Raw genomic sequence first — 25,728 nt, forward strand, 5'->3', positions numbered from 1 at the left:
TCTAAGATTGCCCTGTATGTGGCTCCATCCATCTTCTCATTAACTCTGACCAACTTCCTTGTCCATGCTGAAGAAAATCATCCCCACAACATGATGCTGACATCACCATGCTTTCTTTCAACAATGGCTTATTGCCACTCCTCCATAAAGGTCATATTTGTGGAGTGCACCATTAATAGTTGTCCTGTGGACAGATTCTCCCACCCGAGCTGTGGATCTCTGCAGCTCCTTCAGAGTTACCACGGGCCTCTTGGCTGCTTCTCTGAATAATGCTCTCCTTTTCCAGCCTGTCAGTTTAGGTGGACGGCCATGTCTGGGTAGGTTTGCAGTTGTGCCATACTCTTTCCATTTTCATATGATGAATTGAACAGTGCTCTGTGAGATGTTCAAAGCTTGAGATATTTTTTTATAATCTAACTCTGCTTTACACTTCTCCATAACTTTATCCCTGACCTGTCTGGTGTGTTCTTTGCCCTTCATGATGCTGTTTGTTCAATAATGTTCTCTAACAAACCTCCGAGGGCTTCACAGAACAGCTGTATTTACATTGAGAATAAATTACACACAGGTGGACTCTATTTCTTAATTAGGTGATTTTTTTTATTTGCAAAAGATTTTGAAAACCATTTATCATTTTCCTTCTACTTCTACTTCACAATTATGTGCCACTTTGTATTGGCCTATCACATAAAATCCCAATAAAATACATTTATGTTTTTGGCTGTAACATGAGAAAATGTGGAAAATTTCAAGGGGTATGAATACTGTTTCAAGGCACTGTACATCCGTGGAAGTGAAGTTTGTGTATAGGAAACACACAATGAAACCCATGAACTCAGTATAGCATTTTCCTAAATAAAATCAGAGTAATTCTTAAACTAGCATTATACTACATGTATAGTACAAGTACATTACATGTACATAGACTCTTCCATAATAATTCCATCACGATTAACCCCAGTAAATGTTGTGCAATGTCAGTTGTATAAAGCAAATGGATTTTCCAGATGGATACTCCGATGCCCTGATGAAAGAGATGAATGGGGGTATAGAATGATTTGTCACCCTTTTACCTTCCCTTACTGTGTGGCCATGCTCTTCACTGGTTAGCTAATTTCATTTCATTTAGAAGTCTGATATATAAAATAGCATATGTATGATGGTTTTCCCAAGATTAATTTGATGAGGATTTATATTATATTAACCTTTAAAATAAATAGCAACTACTTTACAACACCATCTTGCTGCCAGTACATTAATTAATAGGTAATTATTTTTGTATGTATATAGTGCTGACATATAGCTGGCTTGATTTACTAAGAAATGTTCACTTAGCTAAGTGAATAGGTTGATGCCCGTATCACTTTTTTTGCAATGCACACCAAAGCAAAATGTTAGTGCGAATAGGTGAATTGTCTTTGAAATGGAATTGTGTTGAACTGCATATACTGTGGCCCTTTACAGTCTGTCCCTTTCCACATGCACTACAGGCTGCATGCATTTTATCATTGTCTCTGGCTGCAATTGTTTTCTCACAGGCTATTTTATTTTCAACTTTTCAAGGACGTTACATGGACTTTTCATGAAATAGAAGGTTAACATTTTTAAACTCCAATAAAAGTCAAATTACTTGCAAAAGAAATTTATAAATAAATATATCTCATTACAAACAGAACCTAGTATACAGTATATAAAAAAAAAATAATCCTGAATAAAAGTGTTCCCAGATCTGCAAACATTATATTTATTAGTGCAGTAATAGTGCAAAACTGTGCAATTCAATTTCTAAAGTTCTTTTCTCTCCCAGCATGAAAATAGGCAAATGTACAAAACCAGTTTTTTTCTCTTACACCACAACCACATTCTTTTAACCACATTATACAAATTACATAAAACTTTTCTACCACCACCAGGTGCAAACCCACTTGGATAGAACTCATTTTCTGATATTTGTTTAAATGTGTCTTTATTTAGTTTTGTAAGAGTATTTGAAGAAAAGAGAGTAACTGTTGCTTATAAAAGTAAAAGATACAAGTGCGTGTGCAAGATCTCATTAGGTGTGATAATTTGAGTGGTATGCTTAAAGTATCATAGCATACACCAGTGAGATGACACAAAGCCAATTTGAAATAACTGACATCAAGTGAGTAATTTATAAAGTATCTACCTAATTTGACACTCAGTTTGTTGCATGTAATATTGGTAAAAGAAGCAATGAAAGTAAAAATGAAAATAATTATGATCTATACAGTACAGTCCACAGAAAATCTTATTCTCTTCAAAGAGCTCATTTCAGAGTTATCTGTGTTGTTATAGATGCCCAGCTCCACCTCAATTAACCCAGGGCCTCCAGAGGCTCTTAACTATAACACTTTTAGCAATTTCTGTCTGTAGCCCATACTTGTCCTCAATTATCTTAACCTCTGGATCCAGGAGAAATAAAGCTCCAGATACCAAAGTGTAAAAGCTGTATCTCTGAAAGTTTAATGCAAGACAAGAACTGTTATGCAGAATTCAATAGGCATTGCTTAATTCAGGATAACCAATGAAACATTCCACTCTTATCAGTATAGTAACGTGAAGAACAGAAACTACAAATGGCTGAGGGATACGATATCAGGTAAATCCCTTTACAGAGAAATAGAAACTATACTCAAGAAATGAGAGAGAAGTTACAAGCAAAACTCGAAACCGAAACTAACTGTTTACACATCTAGAAATGGAGGCATTATACAAAATGGATGCCAGTTAAAAAGATATATCTTCTCACAATATTGGGTTCAAGATATAAGATTTTGTTACCTTGTAATAGGACTCTGTACTAAACATTTAGAATGTGGTGAGCTGCGGTCAGGGAAGTAGCTAGGTTTGTAAGCATTATCATGCATCTGCAAAAAGGTTTTTTTTATGCTTTCTGTGTTTCCAAATTTTTAGAGGACTTGGGTAAGGTAGATCTAATGCATGCTATCAAATGCTTTCTCAGCATCAAATGCAAGAAGCACAAAAAGAACTTTGTTAGTTTCTGCATGATAATTAAAAAATTTTCAAGTTTCATCTGATGTGCATTTGCCCCTCATAAAACCAATCTGGGAAGGTAGTATTAAGGTAGGCAAAATGTCCATCAGACAATTGGAAAAGGTAACAATAAACACTTTTAACATCTCACTTCAGCATCTCAGGACACAGCTTTGTTGTACATAAGATTGAGGAAGGGGCCTAGAAGAGTTTTGAAGAGTTTGTAATACTCACGTGAAAGACCACAGGGTCATGAAATTTACAATCTGGTAAGGAATCAAGGTATTATTTTAGGATTTTTTTTAACTAAAGTGGCATTAAACAGGTTATAAAGTGTATAAAGACTTGCAATGCTGCTGTCTGCTGATTCCTGGCTCATTCCTCCAAACTGGTGTCTCACTAATACAGGAGGTGTGTTACTGTCCTGATCACCAGGTCAAAACAGAGGGAAAAAGACAAAAAAAAAGAAAGCTGATGCAGCTACCACATCTAATGACAAGTAAGCTGCAATATAATACATTTTTGGTTTTTGGTTTAATAACTCCATAAGTAATATTTTTTTAGTTTTTAACATTTGGTTATACAAGAAAAATAGTCATATCCAGACCATTCCTTTCACAAAATATGGTTATGTATTACAAGTAACAATGTGATGTATTGTTTCCGCTCAGATTTTTACAAGCACTGTGTAACAAGGAGCATAACACAGAGATCAAAATTCAAATAGAGATTCATGGGCAAATGTTTTCTCTACAATATACAGTAACATGACATAGCTGTTGCAGTACACCTTAATAGACTGATAGAGAAACAAGCTAGAATGTATAGAGGTAGGTGGCCCTACGGTGGATGATGTCAGCCAAGGAGACCATATATTTTTAAAACATTTATTCGTCAACCCTTATGTTGATATGTCATTTTTTCCTTTGCTAAGATGATATTTATTACATTCCTCTGCTGCTGAAATGTTTGGGGAATAGGGGAGAGCCTTTTTTCTGTACTAAGTAAGCATACTAGTAACAATCTGAACATGGGAGATATGAGATCCTTCAGAATAATTCTTAGAAGTGAAATTTTGGGATTAAAGGGTTACTGAAGGGAGCATAATTTTAATTTCTGGTAGAGTAAATGGTGAATTTAATTGTTCCAATTGCACTGTGGAAAGTTTAGGCAATTTTAAAGGATAAGTTAGGGTGGGGTCACTCGGATGATATCCCTGGGTGGCCCTGCCCCTTACATATTTAAGAGCTGTCAACTAAGCTCACAGCAGAAGGCTGGGAAGCCATCGTCGGGAACAGAACCTTTTTTTTTCTTTTTTCGGATCACCGACGGCGAGCTTCATGGTTGACGTTGGATCTACTTCGGGGGACATACTTTTAGATTTTTCTTTTATTAAAGGACTTGTCAAAGACCTTGTACTGTGTTTTTTTACACTACACTTTTTGTTTTTTTGTGAATTAGTAGAGGTACCCCATACTCATTCACATAGGGGGGTCCGGGATCTGGGGGCCCCCCGCCCGCAGACCCCCAAAACCACCGGCCAGGGTTGTGGGGAAGAGGCTCTTGTCCTCATCAACATGGGGACAAGGTGCTTTGGGGGGGGGGGACCCCCTGCCCCAAAGCACCCCCCCATGTTGAGGGTATGTGGTCTGGTATGGTTCGGGGGGGCACTCGCTCGTCCCCCCCCTCTTTCTGACCTGCCGGGCTGCATGCTTGGATAAGGGTCTGGTATGGATTTTAGGGGAGAGCATTTTTTTTTCATTTGGCGTGGGGTTACCCCTTAAGATCCATACCAGACCCAAAGGGCTTGGTATGGATGGGAGGGGGGACCCCATGCCTTTTTTTTATTTTTTTTAATTGACGACCTTTATTTTTAGATTCAGCTGTCAAAATATATCTTATCTAGACCTTCGAAATATGTAAAATCATTACAGAAATAATTATAAAGGATAAGAAACAAAAACAGAATCAATAGAACTAAGGAAATCAAATTAGAATACATAAAGATATGCCTGGCTACAAATAGTGCTGTTTGTTAAACACATTAGACGTGATCGAGTGCAGTCTGTCAGTGGACTCCACACAGAGATTTACTATTAAACAGCGTCTAAAAGAAAGCACCCACGACAGACGGCTAAAATGTGTTCTGCACATACGCATTTATATCCGTCCATAGACGCTGGAAAAGCATCTAGTTCTTGACTGTCATGAATTCCTTTAAAAAACTATTTTTTACACATTTAAAAATTTTTTTGAAATGTAAGATATTGTTTAAAGTGAAGTCCCAATATTTGTGAAAGCAAATTTCAATGTGAACATGTCTCTGCAGTGATCGTTCGTTGTGTTAGACATGCTTCTTAGCAAGTCTGATTTTGAGACTGATTCCTGGATTGTGCCTAATTAGTAAATTCGATTTCGCGTCTACTTGTTGACGCTTTCTTTAGTAAATGTCTTTGCCATCTAAAAGTAGACGGTCGCTATTAAAAAGTAGACGTTAGCCCACGGAAATGCACCTAGGCGCATTAGTAAATCAGGGCCACTGTGTTATGTATGATTCTGATTCTTTATTGTGGCCCTACATTTAGGATACTGTTTGTGAGCTCTATAGTTGTGATGAAGCCACTAGTGCCAAACTCCAGTTCTGCATCTCGACAATGTGATAACCCATTCTGTATAAATAGGTTTCTGCTCTTTATAAAAAACAATAAACATATTGAAAGTAAAAAATAATGTATAATTCACCTGGATGTACAAAGTAGTTGTGATGACATGTACGGTTTTACTAACACATGTCAAATTTGCAAAATAGATTTGCTTTACCCAAAGGGGTAAAACAACTTTAGTCACAAAGGGGTAAAACAACCCTCTGCTTTTCATTACATATCATAGTCTTCAGCATCACTGCGTCTCTGTGCTTCTCTTTGCAATGAAGGTAGGTTGTGGCTGGTAGAGGGAATGGGAGGGGCTGGCAGAGTACTGTACATCCTAAAAACATAATAGCACCTTGCCTCAGTATTTGCCTCAAAAGCCCTCAGCTCTGATGTAAGCACTAAACTGGCTTTTGGGAGAAGTTATGGAAGTATCACAATGTCTTGATGGGTGTGTGAAAAGACTCATTGTCACTGAAATGTGCAGATTTAATGCATAATGCACATATGTATTATCATATAATACTAATATTAAAATAAGTCCACTGTAATATAAATATATGGATTCCTCAGTCCACAGTGAAATATCAGACGTTGTAGGTGCAATCCGGTCTCCCGTTGTGATAATATGAATAGATTGCCTACTCACCAGAAACCCAGTAATAAACGCATATCTGTATCACATGCATCCTAGGATCTTGAATAAAGACAGCCCGGAAATGAAATCCTCTGATGGACCCTCAGTGGTGAAAGAAAGGATACCGATCTGATCTCCAAGTATTTACTTCATCAAGTCTGCAGCAATACCTAAATCACTGGGGCTGAGACATGGAGGCTCAGTGCCAGATATGGAGAATAAAGGTGCTCATAGTGTAGTATTTAAAACTATAAATTTATTACATTAAAATCTGAGCAGAAATACATACATGAATGACTGCATATAGTATGAAACTGCTATGAGCAGTAAAAGCTCCCAAAATCACTGACCAGTATACATCTAATGTGGGCCGCCGGACCTCCTGATCCGGCGGCGTAGCGTCAAAGCGTGCAGGGGCTCCTCCTAGATGCGTTTCGTGTAAATACACATCTGCAGTAGGGGTGATGCCATGCACGCCGGACGCCATATTAGCCCTATATATAGGATAGAAAAATGCATAATCCAGCCGGCGCCATTTTGCCGTAGACCGGCATATTGAGCATGTGCGGGTGCCATTTTGCCGGTGATTTCCGGGTTGCTAAAAATGGCCGCCATATGTCCCACTGCACATGTGCCGGCGCCATTTTCTTGGTTAGAAGCTCCAGTGTCCTAACCCCAGAGTTGCCAGAGAACTTTAAACCCTCAAACACGGCCGTACGGTCGCCGATCTTACTGGGGGTGACACCCAAAATATGAGGACCCATTCCAGTGTCCTAGCAAAACCGGCCAAAAAGCAAAAAATCAATACAACAAAAACTCTTGTACTCCATACATCTCTTATGTGACTAATAAGATGTAGAGTCACCACCTAGTGTTCTATCTGGGAATAGTCATAGGTCAAACTTTAAATTAAAATTATAATTATAATAACCCATTAAACGGATATGACAGTAATATCCGTTCTGAATATAATACTGTGCATAGATAAAAAATGCGGTCGCTAATTTACTGAAATACCTTACTGGTTTCGGTACAGATTCTAGTTCAGTAATCTGCTCCAAAACCTGGCACATTTAAAGCGGTAATGTAAACAACTTAACTACTAATTCTCATTACTCTAATCTTCGTAATGCGTCCTTGTTCAACCCTCCACCTCATAAACAATCACATATTAACATCTTTAAAGAACTAGTAATAAGGGATATGGAGTTGGTTAAGGTTAAGAGACCTCATAATCCTAAAGATGTAGATATGGGTCTTAAAACTCTATTAAATAATAAAAATCTAGTGATAAGACCGGCTGACAAGGGTGGGGGTGTGGTAGTATTAAAGAAGGGGGACTATATGTCAGAGGCACTAAATATCCTTGGAGACAAGGATACTTACACTTTACTTCCTAAGGATCCTCTGAATATATAAACGCACTCTAAAAGACCTTATTAAAAATGCATATGAACAACACGTAATAAACACCAGGGAAAAGGAATATTTATACCCTAAGGCGCCAAGCTACCGGTATTCTATTATCTCCCCAAGATCCACAAGGATCCTGTACATCCCCCTGGCAGACCTATAATAAGCGGCATTGGGTCCCTTTGCTCTAGAGCTGGGGAATACATAGACCATTTTCTGCAGCCGCTAGTTAAAATACTCCCTCTTATATCAGAGACACTAAGCAGGTATTGAATGATATCAGTACGCTTAGTTGGGATCCCACACTTACCACAATTTTGGTAACAGCGGATGTGACATCACTGTACAGTAACATCGATCATAGTGATGGTATGTCAGCGGCTGAGTATTACCTTAATCTTACTAATAATATCTCCAATATGCATAAGACATTCATTCTGAACCTTCTGAATTTTGCCATGAGTAACAACTACTTCTGGTTTGACAATATGTTCTACCTACAAACCAGAGGCGTTGCAATGGGAGCGAAATTCGCTCCCAGCTGGCCAATCTGTTTATGGCCAGGTGGGAGGAGGATATCGTCTATTCCAGGGAGTGGCCAGAATTGGTATTCTATAAAAGGTATATAGACGATGTCCTCCTAGTATGGCAGGGGGAAGAAACAGCCCTTATAAATTTTTTTGGCACACTCAACAATAACAGTCAGAACATTAAACTTACATACGAATATAGCTCTGAATGTGTGAATTTTTTGGATATTACCATCATTACATAGGAGGTAAATGTATTACTGAAGCATATTTCAAGCCGTCAGATAGAAACGGGTACATCCCTATGGACAGCTGTCATCATCCGAAATGGCTAGCTGGTATTCCCAAAAGCCAATTTATGAGGCTAAGATGTAATTGTACTGAAAATGGGACTTATTATGAGAAGGAACAAATTCTCAAACAGAGATTTTTGGATAAAGGCTATTTGGCTGACTCCTTATATCGAGACATCAATATAGTAGCTAATTTGGATAGGCATGATATACTCTCTGGACCACCTAAACAGAAAAAGGAAATGTTCTGCCCGTTCATTACCCCCTATTCAATACAGCATAAAACTATACGTCATATTGTGAAGAAGCATTGGGAAATACTTAGAGCGGATCCGATTCTTTCAAAAGTTCTCCCTCAAAAACCAGAAGTTGTTTTCAGGAAAGCCTTAACATTACGTAATACCATTGCCCCAAACATTATGGATCCCCCCGAACGCCCAGTCTTTTTTGGGAATTTTAAGGGTTTCTTCCCTTGTAAGAAATGTCAGTTATGTAGACATAGTAAAATGTCGAAGTGGAAAATTGAGTCCTTCTCCTCTACTGTAACTGGTAAAGATTATGAGATAACTTATTTTATTTCTTGTAATACACGACATGTTGTGTATCTTCTAGAATGCCCGTGCCAAAAACAGTATATAGGTAGAACAACGAGGAGACTCCGTGACAGGCTTAGAGATCATGTGTACAATATTAAAAGGGGTTTCCGGGAACATTCCTTATCAAAGCACTATAGGGATTTTCATCATAGGGATCCATCTTTTCTTAAATTTACAGGAATTGACGTGGCACAACATCATTGGCGTGGTTCTAATAATACCAGACAGGTTTCACGTCTGGAAACAAAGTGGATTTTTGAAATGAAATCCCTGACCCCGCGTGGCTTGAATGTGGAAGTAGACCTTAATTGTTTCATTGACAATAGTTGACCACATATATCATTGAAACATTTGTATTACCCATCTGACAGGGACATTACTTTATTTTTAATTATTTTAATTTTGTTTTAATTTTAATTTTTATTATTGGATGCTTTGGGATGTGTAATGTAATTTTCTTGTACCTCTGACTGTTATACTAATTTTGTAGCTATAATAGAGTATTTTAAATATACATTACCGCTTTAAATGTGCCAGGTTTTGGAGCAGATTACTAAACTAGAATCTGTACCGAAACCAGTAAGGTATTTCAGTAAATTAGCGACCGCATTTTTTATCTATGCACAGTATTATATTCAGAACGGATATTACTGTCATATCCATTTAATGGGTTATTATAATTATAATTTTAATTTAAAGTTTGACCTATGACTATTCCCAGATAGAACACTAGGTGGTGCCTCTACATCTTATTAGTCACATAAGAGATGTATGGAGTACAAGAGTTTTTGTTGTATTGATTTTTTGCTTTTTGGCCGGTTTTGCTAGGACACAGAAATGGGTCCTCATATTTTGGGTGTCACACCCAGTAAGATCGGCGACCGTACAGCCGTGTTTGAGGGTTTAAAGTTCTCTGGCAACTCTGGGGTTAGGACACTGGAGCTTCTAACCAAGAAAATGGCGCCGGCACATGTGCAGTGGGACATACGGTGGCCATTTTTAGCAACCTTGAAATCACCGGCAAAATGGCACCCGCACATGCTCAAAATGGCGCCGGCTGGATTATGCATTTTTCTATCCTATATATAGGGCTAATATGGCGTCCGGCGTGCATGGCATCACCCCTACTACAGATGTGTGTTTACACGAAACGCGCCTAGGAGGAGCCCCTGCACGCTTTGACGCTACGCCGCCGGATCAGGAGGTCCGGCGGCCCACATTAGATGTATACTGGTCAGTGATTTTGGGTGCTTTTACTGCTCATAGCAGTTTCATACTATATACAGTCATTCAAGTATGTATTTCTGCTCAGATTTTAATGTAATAAATTTATAGTTTTAAATACTACACTATGAGCACCTTTATTCTCCATATCTGGCACTGAGCCTCCATGTCTCAGCCCCAGTGATTTAGGTATTGCTGCAGACTTGATGAAGTAAATACTTGGAGATCAGATCGGTATCCTTTCTTTCACCGCTGAGGGTCCATCAGAGGATTTCATTTCCGGGCTGTCTTTATTCAAGATCCTAGGATGCATGTGATACAGATATGCGTTTATTACTGGGTTTCTGGTGAGTAGGCAATCTATTCATATTATCACAACGGGAGACCGGATTGCACCTACAACGTCTGATATTTCACTGTGGACTGAGGAATCCATATATTTATATTACAGTGGACTTATTTTAATATTAGTATTATTTGACTATATTGATATTATTTTACTGTATTTCTTCTTTGCCATTTAATTTGATGTAGCGCTGCACTCCTTGTACTTTTGAGTTTATTAGAAAGGTTTTGTGGTTCTTTTTAGTGCATTGGTCGCTTGTCGGATTGCGCTCACTAACTTATATATATTTTTATGTATTATCATAGTTAACATTTCTTGCAAGAAATCCCCATTTCCTGCCACTAGATGGAGTTTGTGGACTCATCATCAGTCGAGAGCATTGCACTTTGGGAGTTGTGGTCCAGTCAGAAGGAACTCCATTACTACTTAGACACAGGAAGCTACAAAATCCAGTGTGCCTTAATGCAGGAGGGGTCATATAAATTAGGAAGCCCGGGAAAACACAAGGTAGTCTGTGGAAGGAACACTTCTCCACTCAGTGCTTTTAGGAAATTAGTGTCTACAACCTATTCCCTTGTTGCAGAAACTATTCCCTCTAGCATGTCAATGCCTTCAGGAACCAAAGTAACCAATGCCAAAGTAATAGGCAAAAGACTTACTGTAAGGACTGTGTTAGAGTACCTGTTATCCTGCATAGCCAAGCATTTATTAATACCTTGCAGTCATTGAAATATAGCCTAGCCTCCTCACCAAAAGTGACTCTAGGCAACTTAGCCATTATTCTCTTGATAACAATTTATCATTGCTCTAAGCTGTTCATTTTCACTGGGGAAAGCTACAGTTTATGCTGACCTTATCAGAACTTAAGGTGCCACTCCTACTTTATTGTTTGATGTTTGAAATGGTATAAGTCAAAAAATGTCCTGTATTGTAATATCCTGTTCTTTTTTAATGTTCATATTATCAATAAATTTTGTCATTCCACTCCAAGGTCTGGCCACTCATTTCACGGTGACACTAAGGTACTAACCAAAAGTTATCAGTCTTCACCTACTGACGCAAGGTGCAAAGGTCTTCGTAGAGGTCAAGGTAAGAACAGAGGACCCAATACAACCAGCAGGGGTAGTGTTACAGGTAGATGCTGGTCTGAAGGAGAGTGTGTTCCCAGGCAAGCTGCAATTGCATGCAGACCACCCTAAGTAATACCCACATGTGATGGAAAGCCTTCATGATCAAAAAACCTCAAATCAAATGAATGAAAGGGCTAGGGATGGTAAGGCTGGTGAGGCAACTAGCATTTTAGGAAAAAGGTCAGTAGTGGCAGCCCTGATTTAACAGCATAGGTTTCCTTTAAACCTCAGCACATGAATCAAGCAATAACATTTTGCTATAAACTTGATTATTCTATATTTTTAAATTCTGCACAGTTTAATATATACAGACTCATTTTAAAACGGGAAACAATTTTGAGAGAAATCTGATGAGACTATATTGTCAACCAATTTAATTGTGTTTTTGAAATTTGAATTTTAAAGCTTTCAAATTTTATTTTAGTCATACACTAGCATGCAAAGTGTGTTAGCCGAGTGAAAACTTTTACCAGATTAGAAGCACATTTGTGCCACTTAGCTATTTTGCTGCTACGTTTCTGCAAAGAAGATACACATTTGTCCCACTTTACCTAATTGTTAAGTTTCTTTTTATATACAAAGAAGTGACTTAACTGTTCATTACTTTGGCATTTACTTTAGGTTTACTTTAGCATACTTGTTTTTGTTTTACAGACAAAATCAAGGTAAATATCATATTCCTAAAGTTTTTGAATTTATAGTTAAAGTCTAGTCAAATCAATAACTCGTCATATATGCAATGTTAATCATACATGCAAAGATTTTTCTTCTTGCAGACTGAAAAATATAATGTGATGTGCACTGGTATGCTTACGGGTATGCATGCAAATACGTACACACGCAAGCATGAGCTAAGTGCATGTGAAGAGCTGTGAACTAATCTGCGAGAATGCCCAGAAATCCACCCAGAGGAGCCATCTTGTCTGATGGCATGCTTATCCTGCCATTGTGGCTTCTGTATATACAGTATGTGATTGTAATTGATATTGACCGTGTTCTATGTATGATTACTAATTCTGTATATTATGAGGATATGGAGGAAGCCATATTTACTCATGACATATACAGGTGACAGAAAGCAATGACAAATGCAGGTGTTGGCAAGCCTAGGCATTGGTCATCTGGTTACTCCTAAAAGAACTAGGGAGCTTGAGGTTCAAGCTGACCGAACAGTCAGTGGTTCCCATCAGAAGAAATTAGATTACAGACTTTTCATTCTTTGATCTACCAGAAGAGGAAGCCCATTGAACAATTATTTTGTGTCTTTTTTTACTATTTTGTAGACGTGTGTTTCTTTCTGCTTTTCTTGCTTTTGTATTTATGAAACAGTTTGAAAGGACTTGAAACACAACACTTGAATTTTTATGTGAGTATATTATTCAAGTTTAACATAGTCAACTTTCATACCGGGTTACCCATTGTGGACCAGAGCAATTTTTACATTTGCAGTATGGTCCTGTCTATTTGACAATAACTTTAAGCTAAAGTAATCAATTTAGCATAAAGTAGTACATACAGTACATTGTTATTTTGAGTCAAACAAGGCTTTATTTTGGCAATATTTTCCCAAAAAAAGAAGTATTTACATTTTTTATGCAATCTATAAATGTATAAAAAATGTTTTTTTTTCTACGTTGACCAGTGTTAGTTCTAAAATAACTTACTGTACATAAAAAGTATACATTTGATTCTATTGTTTGTCTTTTTGGGATAAGTACGCTAAAATTATATTTCTGGTACAAAGTATGTCAAAGTTATTTGCTAAAGAAAAAATATACTTTTTTCAATTTTGTGCATTGTTCCAATGCAAAACTTAAAACAAAAACACAGAAAGTGAGTGAAATAATAAATAAAGTTTGAATATTAATAGTGAATAAAAGAAAAAAGGAGTAAAATAATAGCTAAGGAGAGGAAGGAGTTAATTGGGGCTAAATATCATTAACTAAGGGTTAATAAGAAGTTAAAAATGAAAACACTTTATTATTTTTATTGTAGTTATTTGTTTTACAGGTAAGGTTACTATTACTGATGCCATATGCAGTTTAAAGCCCCCTCCCCCCTTTGATACTCGTAATAATGAAATATTAAATACAGTGTAACAATTGTTACATTGTATTTACTTAATTACACTTGCAGACTATCTATTTAAATTTGATAAATTGATTTTTATAAGCATTCAGTGAGACCCAAACATTATTTTAGGGATTCTTTGGGTTAAAAAAAAAAAGGTTGAGAAAGGCTGCCATAGAGGGAAGCTATAGTGTTTGTTTTAATATGTGCACATTTTGAGTCATTATTGCAGTGCTTACCCTAAAGTCAATTTTATGCTGATTTCAAAGTGCAAATGCCAAGTGCCACCCTGCTGTATAGAGTCCTCTGGTAGCTCAGTGTGAGAACACCTTACCATAAGCCAATGGCTCTGTGAGCCAGAATTCATAAATCTACTCATTAAAGTCTCTTAACATTTTAATAATGCATATCCTTGATTTTTCCAAAATGCATTATATGACATTTATACAGGTTACAGGAAACATTACATTTAGTGAAAAAGCACTGACAAACTTTGCAAAGGTAAGGTATATCATATGTGAATTAAATGAAGCCTTTACAAAAAGAAACTGTGTTTTCTCATCTCCTTCAGAAAATGTACCTGGAGATTTGAGTTTATTTATAAATATCACACCAAATCTTAGCACCAGTAAGAATTGCCATGTAAAGTGGGTCAAGAATGGCATCGTTAAAGTTTTTCACACTACAGGTTGCCAACCCTTTTACTGCCACGTATGTGTCAAGTGCCTGATAGGAGACTGAAATAACAAGGTTATCCTCTCTTGTATCTCGGGCCAAGGCACCACTGCACCACTTTAAGTAAAACATATAGGGGTTTAACTGAACAAGCTGAAGTTAAAAGCTTATTGGCTACTATGCACAGTTGCACCAGATTCTGAGTGCTTCAGTTTTATTAAATCTTGCCCGCCTTCCCTTGTCAATAGACAGAAGGAACGCAAGTGCCAGTAGATGTGGATAGCAGAACCTTGGGTTAGCTTGAAAGATCTAGCAGAACATCTAGTCAGGAACAGCACTGCAAGATGAAGCAGCCAGGGTGAGGAACTCCGATTGTACTGCAGGTTTCAGGAGTCACAGTTCATTGCTCCCAGTGAACTTACAGCAAGAACATAAGGAGGTGGCTGAAGTGGATGCTGGATGCAGCTAGAGCATGCATTCGGTAATAGAGCATGGAGCCGAATCAGACACAGAAAGGTGTCTTTATGGGTAGCAGAAGTCAGCAGTGGGATGGGCAGTGAGGTGCACAATCAGAGTCCTGAATGGAGTCAAAGTCAAGAGCTGCTAAGTAGAGGTATACGCAGAATCCAAGATCAGGTCAGAAGCAAACTGGTTCAAAAACAGAAGTCATATACAGGACACAATCAGAGCACATGATACAGCTAAAGACCAATTAGTGCTGATAATGAATCAAAGCATCCTTCAAATAGGCCATTTGTTGGTGACATTGACTGTGAATGTGCTCTCATGTCAATAATTATGGACCTGTGCATTGACACACCTGATCACAGTTCTTTCAACTCTTTTTTTTTAAGGTTTTTCAAGTCAATAACAGGAAGATAAAGTAGTCAGCTGTAACAGTAGCCATAGGAACATCACACATTGTCCAAATTATGCAGAGTACATTCAGCAGTTACAGAATGTTATCTGATGTATAAACCACAGCATAGCAGTACACACTTCATTATTCAAGTGGGCACATGTGATACATATGAGATAAAATTGTATCCATTGCAAATACAGTTGAAGAGAATACAACAATGAAAAATAAAGAAAAACAATTAAAAGCAGGGAAAAGGAATAAAAAGAGGAAAAAATCAAAAGAAAAATAAAGAGGTTCAACATGTCCAACAGAATACAACAAGAAGATTTCAACATCCTTGCCATATGGACCCTTACTCTTATAAATCAGAGATTTTGAATAAAGTGTTCCAACGTTGCCATTTAACTTCAAATACTCATATAGTGTGATTTGAAAATGCGTAGGCTCTCTCATACAGATAGTGGGAGTGTACACTGTTAATCACCTCCCGAAAACGAAGGGATGTAGAAGATTTCCATGCTTTAGCAATAGTTAGTCGAGCAGCACAGGATTTAGTAACATTGAATTTGTAGTTAGAGATGTCGCCAAACATTTGGAGTGTAGAACAGACTGCTCTTAGGGAATTCAATGGATCCGTTATGGTAAGTATCACAAAATCGGCGAAGAGGCCAATTTTGTGAGAGACATTTGCAGTTCGTATACCTGAGATCAAGGGGTTTGCTCTAATTGAAGTCGCTAAAGGTTCCATCACTAGAGAAAAAATAATTAGGGAAAGGGGACACCCCTGTCTAGTTCCATTTGTGATAGAAAAGAGATCTGACAAGGCACTGGACGTAAAAACTTGTCGGAGGGCACTGTATATAATGCCTAAATGGCCATTGATACCGAAATTGCAGAGTGGAGTGGAGATACTGCCAATGAACTCTTTCGAATGCCTTCTCAGCATCCAATGCCAGGAAAACAGTTTGAGATTTATGCAATTCAGTAATCCACAATAGATTTAGTACTCTGTGCATGCCATCCGCTGCTTGCCTACCTTTAACGAACCCTACTTGATCTGATTGGATAAGAGAAGGAGTTACGGTTAATAATCTGGTAGCTAGAATTTTACCATAAATCTTAAGATCCGTATTGAGCAAGGATATTGGATGGAAATTTTGGGGTAGTCTGGGGATTTCCCCGGTTTAGGCAAGGTGACAATAATTGCTTTAAGCATCTCCGAGGAAAAAGTCGTATTTTGTACCACCTGCAAGAACACCTTCCTGATATGGGGTAATAATATATCTTGAAATTCTTTATAGTATTCTGCAGCAAACCCATCTGCCCCAGGTGACTTCCCCTATGCAGTGCTTTAACTACGGCTACAATCTCAGTATCTTATATGGGTTGATTTAGAATATCCAGCTTAGCCTGTGCCAATTGAGGTAAGGAGATATTCGCAAAACAATTATTGATAAGGTCAGGGGTAGGTTGAGGTGTATGTGAATCATCTTTCAGATTATATAATTGAATATAGTAGGTCCGAAATGCTGCTGAGATTCTATTGGGATGGAAGGCTTTTTCCTGAGACTGAGGGTCTATCAACGAGGGGATTTTAGTCTTAGTCTGTTTGACATTTATGTAGGAAGCCAACAATTTTCTGGCTTTATTACCCTGGGTATAATAATTAATAGATTAGCCCTTAAAAAAATAATTTTACTTCATCACGAAAAATTCCTCAAAAGGGCCAAAACTAGTCTGTAATTCCTGTAACACTGTAGGGGAGAAACCTCATTTATGATGAGATTCCAAACTAACGATCTTTGATAGCAGTTCTGACATGACCTTTTGTCTACAGTGTTTCTCCCTAGAGGCTATCTGTAATAACACACCCCGACAGAAGGCCTTATGTGCACACCAAATATTAAAAACGTCCACGTCTGAAGAGGCATTGATATCGAAATACTCCTGCAAAGATTTAGAAATGTACAGGTGAAACTCGAAAAATTAGAATATTATGCAAATGTTCATTTATTTCAGTAATGCAACTTAAAAGGTGAAACTAATATATGAGATAGACTCATTACATGCAAAGCAAGATAGTTCAAGCCGTGATTTGTCATAATTGTGATGATTATGGCTTACAGCTTATGAAAACCCCAAATCCACAATCTCAGAAAATTAGAATATTGTGAAAAGGTGCAATATTCTCGGCTCAAAGTGTCCCACTCTAATCAGCTAATTAAGCCATAACACCTGCAAAGGGTTCCTGAGCCTTTAAATGGTCTCTCAGTCTGCTTCAGTAGGAATCACAATCATGGGAAAGACTGCTGACCTGACAGTTGTGCAGAAAACCATCATTGACACCCTCCATAAGGAGGGAAAGCCTCAAAAGGTAATTGCAAAAGAAGTTGGATGTTCCCAAAGTGCTGTATCAAAGCGCATTAATAGAAAGTTATATGGAAGGGAAAAGTGTGGAAGAAAAAGGTGCACAAGCAGCAGGGATGACCGCAGCCTGGAGAAGATTGTCAGGAAAAGGCCATTCAAAATTGTTGGGGACTTTCACAAGGAGTGGACTGAGGCTGGAGTCAGTGCATCAAGAGCCACCACACACAGATGGATTCTGGACATGGGCTTCAAATGTCGTATTCCTCTTGTCAAGCCGCTCCTAAACAACAAACAACATCAGAAGCGTCTTACCTGGGCTAAAGAAAAACAGACCTGGTCTGTTGCTCAGTGGTCCAAAGTCCTCTTTTCTGATGAGAATAACTTTTGCATCTCATTTGGAATCCAAGGACCCAGAGTATGGAGGGAGAATGGAGAGGCACACACTGCAAGATGCTTGAAGTCCAGTGTGAAGTTTCCACAGTCTGTGTTGATTTGGGGAGCCATGTCATCTGCTGGTGTTGGTGCACTGTGCTTCATTAAGTCCAGGGTCAACCAGGAGATTTTGGAGCACTTCATGCTTCCTTCCGCAGACGAGCTTTATAGGGATTCTGACTTCATTTTCCAGCAGGAATTGGCACCTGCCCACACTGCCAAAAGCACCAAAACCTGGTTCAATGACCGTGGGATTACTGTGCTTGATTGGCCAGCAAACTCGTCTGACCTGAACCCCATTGAGAATCTATTGGGCATTGCCAAGAGAAAGATGAGAGACATGAGACGGATAATGCAGAAGAGCTGAAGGCCGCTATTGAAGAATCCTGATCTTCCATAACACCTCAGCAGTGCCACAGGCTGATAGCTTCCATGCCACATCGCATTGAGGCAGTAATTGCTGCAAAAGGGGCCCAAACCAAGTACTGAGTACATATGCATGCTTATACTTTTCAAAGGTCCGAAAGGTTTCAGTAGAGTAAAAAACCCTTCTGGATTTTCATGACTTTCTTCTTCAGGGAGTTGAAAAAGGAAATTTGGTTGACATTAGGGGCATATAAATTCACTATTGTGTAAAGAACATTATTCAATGCACCAACCATTATTATGTATCGTCCCTTCTGATCACACTCCTGTGATTGGAGGGAAAATGTTACAGAGCTTTTAATGGCTATTAGAACCCCACGTTTTTTCACAGGGGCATTAGCCGTGAATACCTGTGGGTACAGGTGGTGGGAGCATCGCTGAGGTTTTTTAGTGGAAAAATGCTTCTCTTGCACACAAACAATATCCCCATGCAATTTCTGTGCCTCTTTCCACATCATACTACATTTGTAAGGGCTATTGAGACCATCAGCATTCATAGATACAATATTCAGCACCATACTAAAGTATATAACAGATAATGCATGCTCGTCATCTAGTGGTTGAAGAGAAAACAGCAGCGGCCCTTTATAGCTAACCTGCTTGAAGCCACTCACTTCACTCAACGCTCTTTGAGTTGGATACATAGACAAACCAGAAATCAAAATCTTTGCAGTGCCCAGTAGAGATTCTTGGGGTAAAGCAGTTGCAGATACTCTGTTGGAAAAACTTAGAAAGAGAAAGAAAGAAACAAAACATAAACAGTATAAAAAATAGCAAATAACTGCAAGTGAACCAAATCACTTCAAAGTATTGGGGGAAATATCAGGGAGACGCAAGCAATGATGCTCGGCATTTTTACGTGGTACTGGGTCAGAGGGACACCCTCTCAAGGCACAATCAAAGCATGAGAATACATAAGGCTAACCAGCTACTTTGTCCCATTCTGAGGTGACTTTCTTAGGGGAGGACTTGGTGGTCGGTGACTCCTCTCCTGCAGGTACAATCCCCCACTTCTTCGCCAGTCGGAAACCCTCCTCGTCCGAGCTGACAATCAGTAAACGATTGTCCCGTGTTATCAGCAGTTTCGTGGGAAAACTCCATTGATATTTTATATTATTATTGCGGAGTATCTTTGTAAAGGAAATTAGCTTTTTACGAGCAATGATGGTATATTGCGACAGATCCGCAAATAGGGATATTCCATTGTATGGCGTCGGTAGTGGATTGTGTGTTATAGCGAAGATCATCAATTCCTCCTTTATATGGTAGAAGTGCATTCTAGCGATAATGTCCCTAGAAACATTATCTAAGATCTGCAGCAGGGACAGTTTTGCTCACCCCCCTAAATTTGATATTGTTCCTGTGCGAGCGGTCCTCCAGATCCGCCACTTTTAGTTTCAGTGCTTTCAATTCCTCTTCTGCATCATTATGAACATCCATTAACTTGTTGTGGGCAGACCCAAACTCGCCCATTTTAGTTTCCACATGACTGACGCGCTCCCCCAGACTCTCAACCTCTGCGTTTACTTGAGACACAAAACTCAGCATATCTTTATGTAATGAGCTTTTAAGGGTAACAAGCATATCTTTCAATACTGATGTGGTCAAAGGCAGAGTGTCAGCAAAGTAATCTTCCAGATGTTCAATAAATTCCTTTGCAGTAGTATGAGAAGTAGAAATCATAGGTTGCTCATCTGGAGGCTGGAGGTCAGGAGAACAGCACTGTTTCGCTTTAAGAGGGCTGCTGGGAGGTGTAGTCCCCTCTGTATGTGCAGGGCTTGTCTGCTGGGAGCTGGAGCGAGGGCTCTTCTCTGCTGCCTGCTGCTGCATGGAGGGAGAGACACTGGGGCTGGTGCCATCTTGGTGGGAGGGGCCATCCGCCGAAGTGAAAAACTCAGTTAATTTGCAGGGCCCCTCTTTGATCTTACGTTTCCCCATCACTGCAGATCAGGTCCAGGAACTATGGGACAGCAGCCAGGGGTGAGAGAGACACTCTCCTCTGCCCCATGTCGATGTTGTGTGGCTCAGCTCCCAGAGCTCACTGCTCAAGCGCCCATCCTGATCCGCAGCCGGCCATGCCCCCTCGATCACAGTTCTATATGCAACACCATGTGTATATACATGTCTCTGAGCTGGCCAGCTCACAGGAATTCCATGACAGTATGTCTGAAGTCAGTGATTTACACACCACAAGCCAACTGTTAGCTTTCTAATGAAACATTGGGGCATGCTCCTAATGAGATGGCAGATGGTGTCCTGGGGTATTTCCTCCCAGATCTGGACCAGGGCATCACTGAGCTTCTGGACAGTATGAAGTGCAACCTGGCAGCATCGGATGGACTGAAACATGAAATCCCGGAGGTGTTCTATTGGATTTAGGTCAGGTGAGCATGGGCGCCATTCAATGGTATCAGTTCCTTCATCCTCCAGGAACTGACTACTCTGGCCACAGGAGGCCGGGCATTGCTGTGCACCAGAACTTACTGCACCAGTGTAGGGTCTGACAATGGGTCCGAGGATTTCATCCCGATACCTAATCGCAGTCAGGGTGCCATTGTCTAGCCTGTAGAGGTCTGTGCATCCCTCCATGGATATGCCTCCCCAGATCATCACTAACCCGCCACCAAAACGATCATGTTGAACAATGTTACAGGCAGCATAACATTATCCACGGCTTCTCCAGATCCTTTCACGTCTGTCACATGTGCTCAGGGTGAACCTGCTCTCATCTGTGAAAAGCACAGGGCACCAGTGGCGGACCTGCCAATTCTGGTGTTCAATGGCAAATGCCAACCAAGCTCTATGGTGCTGGGCAGTGAGCACAGGGCCCACTAGAGGACGTTGGGCCTTCAGACCACCCTCATGAAGTCTGTTTCTGATTGTTTAGTCACAGACATTCACACCAGTGGCCTGCTGGAGGTCATTTTGTAGGGCTCTGGCAGTGCTCATCCTGTTCCTAATTACACAAAGGAGCAGATACTGGTCCTGCTGATGGGTTAAGGACCTTCTATGGCCCTGTCCAGCTCTCCTAGAGTAACTTTCTGTCTCCTGGAATCTCTTCCATGCTCTTGAGACTGTGCTGGGAGACACAGCAAACCTTCTGGCAATGGCACGTATTGATGTGCCATCCTGGAGGAGTTGGACTGCCTGTGCAACCTCTGTAGGGTCCATGTATCTCCTCATGCTACCAGTAGTGACACTGACCCTATCCAAATGCAAAGCTAGTGAAAAATAGTCATAACAGATGAGTAGGGAAAAAAATGTCAGTGGCCTCCACCTGTAAAACCATTTGCACCAGATTCTGAGTGCTTCAGTTTTATTAAATCTTGCCCACCTTTCCTTGTCAATAGACAGCTGAAAGTGATTAACAACCCCCTCTGCTACTTAACTGACCAGATCAATATCCCAGGAGTTTAATTGACTTGATGCTATACTCTGATTAAAAAGTGTTCCTTTAATTTTGTTTGAGCAGTGTGTATATATATATATATATATATATATATATATATATATATATATATGTATGTATATATGTGTGTGTGTGTGTGTGTATGTATGTATATGTCCATGGACAGGAGCGGTGATATCTAAGTCATTGCTGCAGCTGCAGCAATGATCAATGTATCAGTTTTTAGAACAGGAGATGGGCTTTTATGAAAAATGTATTTGAATGGCTATACACCATCTCAATCACTTTTATGGGCAGTGGAAAGGGATTCCTTCCCCCCTCCTGTCACTGCACGCTGTCTTTACCAGGATCTTCCCACTAAGAAGAGTGGAAGGAACTTCCATTGTTCTGTTACCAGCTTGTAAAGCACCCGATCAAACCGATCTCATTTTTATCAGATGCCCTTGAGGGCAGATGAGAGATCCTAGGTGTAATAGCCCCAGATCCCTTCATAAAAAATACCTGTCACAGTCTATGGTATGTTGTTCATCTGTTGTGATAGCAAAAAAGTTTAAAAAAATAAAGTAATAAAGATAGAATGTAAAAAAATGTAATAAAACAAATAATAATTTTTTTTTTAAAAAGCAATCCCACACACATCCTCACAGGCAAATCCGAACGTACATGTAGTTCCCGCATGCATATGCAAAACGGTTATCGCACCACATATGTGAGGTATTGTCATGAACATCAGAGTGAGAGCAATAATTCTAGCACCAGACCCCCTGTGTAATTCTAAACTGGCAACCTGTAAAGGCTTTTAGACTCACACCTATGGAGATTTTTAGGTACAGTAGTTTGCCGCCGTTCCACTGGCATGCGCAATTTTAAAGCATGACATGTTAAGTATCTATTTACTCAATGTACCATCATCTTTTATATTTTACTAAAACTTGGGTGTTATATTGTGTTTTTCTGCATTAAAATGAATTAAAGTGTATATTTCCTGAAAATTTGTGTTTAATAAATGGCTGCGCAAATATCATGTGACATGAAAAATTGCAACAATAATCTTTTTATTCTCCAGGACCTCTGCTTAAAAATATATAATGTTTGGAGTTCTTTGCTGGTTTTATAAAAAAAATGCTGATTTTTACAGGTATGAGAGAAATGTCAGAATTGCAAACAAAAAAAAGCGAAAATGGCCCCAGCAGCGAAAGGATTAAGCTGATTTGGGTGGGATTTCTGACTTCAGTGACAGTGAATCCTATATTACAGTAGCAGTTCAATGATTTTACATGTTGCTTAGATGATAATAATATATTAAATAAGGAAAACTTGACAGTTAAATTACTGGCAACCCAACTCCCTACAAGCACTTAGTCATTTTGATATGAAGATAAAGCATCTGCAAATGCATATACACAGCGAGATGAATAATGATCAGCATTTCAGTCAGTTTATCTATGTACATTAGAAACTAATACAGTGAGAATACAATGAGCCAATGGAAAACACAAATAAAACAAGACTGGAAAATTGGAGGAAACAAGAAACATTCAGATTAAGTTAACATGCCAAAATGAGTATATTCATATTTATCCTGTTGTTTCTTTGGCATGTAATGAGATTAGACAGAATATATATCTTGGAAAAGTCTACTTTAACCTAGGTCATTCTAGCCAGGAAGCAAATTAATAATAATATGTCAGCTCCATCATGGGAAAAATGGATCAGTTATAGAAGGGGATCCGGGCTGTTCCCTATATAGCAGGTACTATATATTGTGTGACTGGAATGGACTGATACTGAACGTTCTCTGTGATCTATGGAGTACAGGAAACTCATGCCAGTGTTAATGGAAGGAGATGGCTGAAAGATTAATCTTATCTATACAAAAGTGATTTCCTTAGATAATAAGTATAATCCTAAAACAGACAAGCACTACAAAGGGTGCTTGATAATGTGAACCAATACAACAGATAATTAATATTGTTACCGAAACAGGCCCCATTCTTCTTCTTTACAAAGCAGAACAATGGCATACTCTGCATGTGACACCTGCCATAAAAGTACAATCTTACAAAAAGAGAACTTGTACAAATTTGGGGACAAATACAACACTATTTGACATACCACAGAGTCATTCAAATGGATGAAATGTATTGCCATTTTTTAACATGTAAAAAGATCCGCTTGATGTAAATTATCTTACCAATGTGTTTTGAAGTCATTATAAAGCCTAAATCTTTTTAGGTAGCAGTATGCCCCCCTCCCCAGCCATTATACCTACCTGAGCCCTCATTCAGTCCAGTGCTGTGCTCATCTGCAGTGGCTATCTCCCCTCAATTCCTGGCCTCGCAGAAGGAGCCATTGGCTCCTCGTTCTGTCAATCAAAGCCAGTAAGGAGGACACAATGGTGGGGCTGTCTGTGTCCTTAGATACAGGCAGCAGGGCTTGGGAGCGAGCCCGTACGAGTGGCCCCATAGGAAGCAGCTTCCTAAGGGGGCACTCACTGGAGAGGAGGAGACAGAAGCACCAGCGAGAGACTTGAGAAAATAAGGTTTAGGGCCGCTCTGTGTGATTGCATTGCACAGAGCAGATAAGTGTAAAACTGTTTATTATTTTTAAAAAATGCATTTGCAGTAACTTGAAAATCCTTTATAAATTATAACTGTAAATGTTCACTTGGCAGCCATATTTCTCATTACTTTTTTAGGTTTGGTTTCTGCTTTGTAGTGCTATACAGTGGCTGTTCTTTACTGCTCTGTTTTTCAATGCAAATTCATGAGTTGGCATCACTAAAAAATATGCACTCATTGGGAAAGGTTTACTCAAATAAAAGAAAAATAGTAAGGAAGAATTGTTAGCGTATGCATGGTTTGAGGGAGCTCACATGCACACAGGGGATGGGGGGATGTTTGCTTGTATTTTGGCTGTGGTCATTGAACCCATTTAGCTGATTGTACACTAGTGTTTAATGCATACGATGCAGTCCTAGTTTGCTGTTAGCATTGAACATCCAAATAATGTTGCCTTTGCTGTTTCTATAAGGTGCACCACACTATATGCATGCCAACATTTTTGAGGTGTGAGGGTCAGTTCACACCAGATGCTCTGGCAAAAGGTGATGTATTTCAATAGGAGCAGTTCACACCAGTATGTTGTACTGATGTGCACTGCCCTGTACTGACAAAAAGTGGAACGAGCCCTTTTTCAATGCAATGCAACAAAATGCATGTAAACACATATAAGCACACCGCAACGTGCATAAATACCAGACAGTCAGAAGACGTGAAGAAGTGCATGCACACGAAACGTGTTGGATGGAACCTTACATGCTGACGTCACGCTGCTGGAGCTCAGAGAGGTGGCCATTTTGGAGGATCCTTTGCTGATTTTGCATAGCCCTGACCCCGAAGAAGTCCGGCCCCTATTTATGGCTTCCTAAGACCCCCCATAAGGATCAGTATTAACGCTATTATACAAGTAGCGTTCTGGTGAGTGCACATCCATATAAGGTGGTGGATTCCTATGTTGGATCATGAGCACTCTTGAGCATCCCAGCTAGTATTGCTGCACCTTGTAGTTCCACGAACACCGGGCATTGCTGTGACCTGTAGTGCCACAAACTATGTATAATCACCATTATTGCCAAAAAAGCACACATATATGA

Source organism: Staurois parvus, unplaced genomic scaffold, assembly GCF_062004578.1.
Source record: "Staurois parvus isolate SC_StPar_1 unplaced genomic scaffold, SC_StPar_1.0 ptg000548l, whole genome shotgun sequence".
In the NCBI taxonomy this organism is placed as follows: domain Eukaryota; kingdom Metazoa; phylum Chordata; class Amphibia; order Anura; family Ranidae; genus Staurois; species Staurois parvus.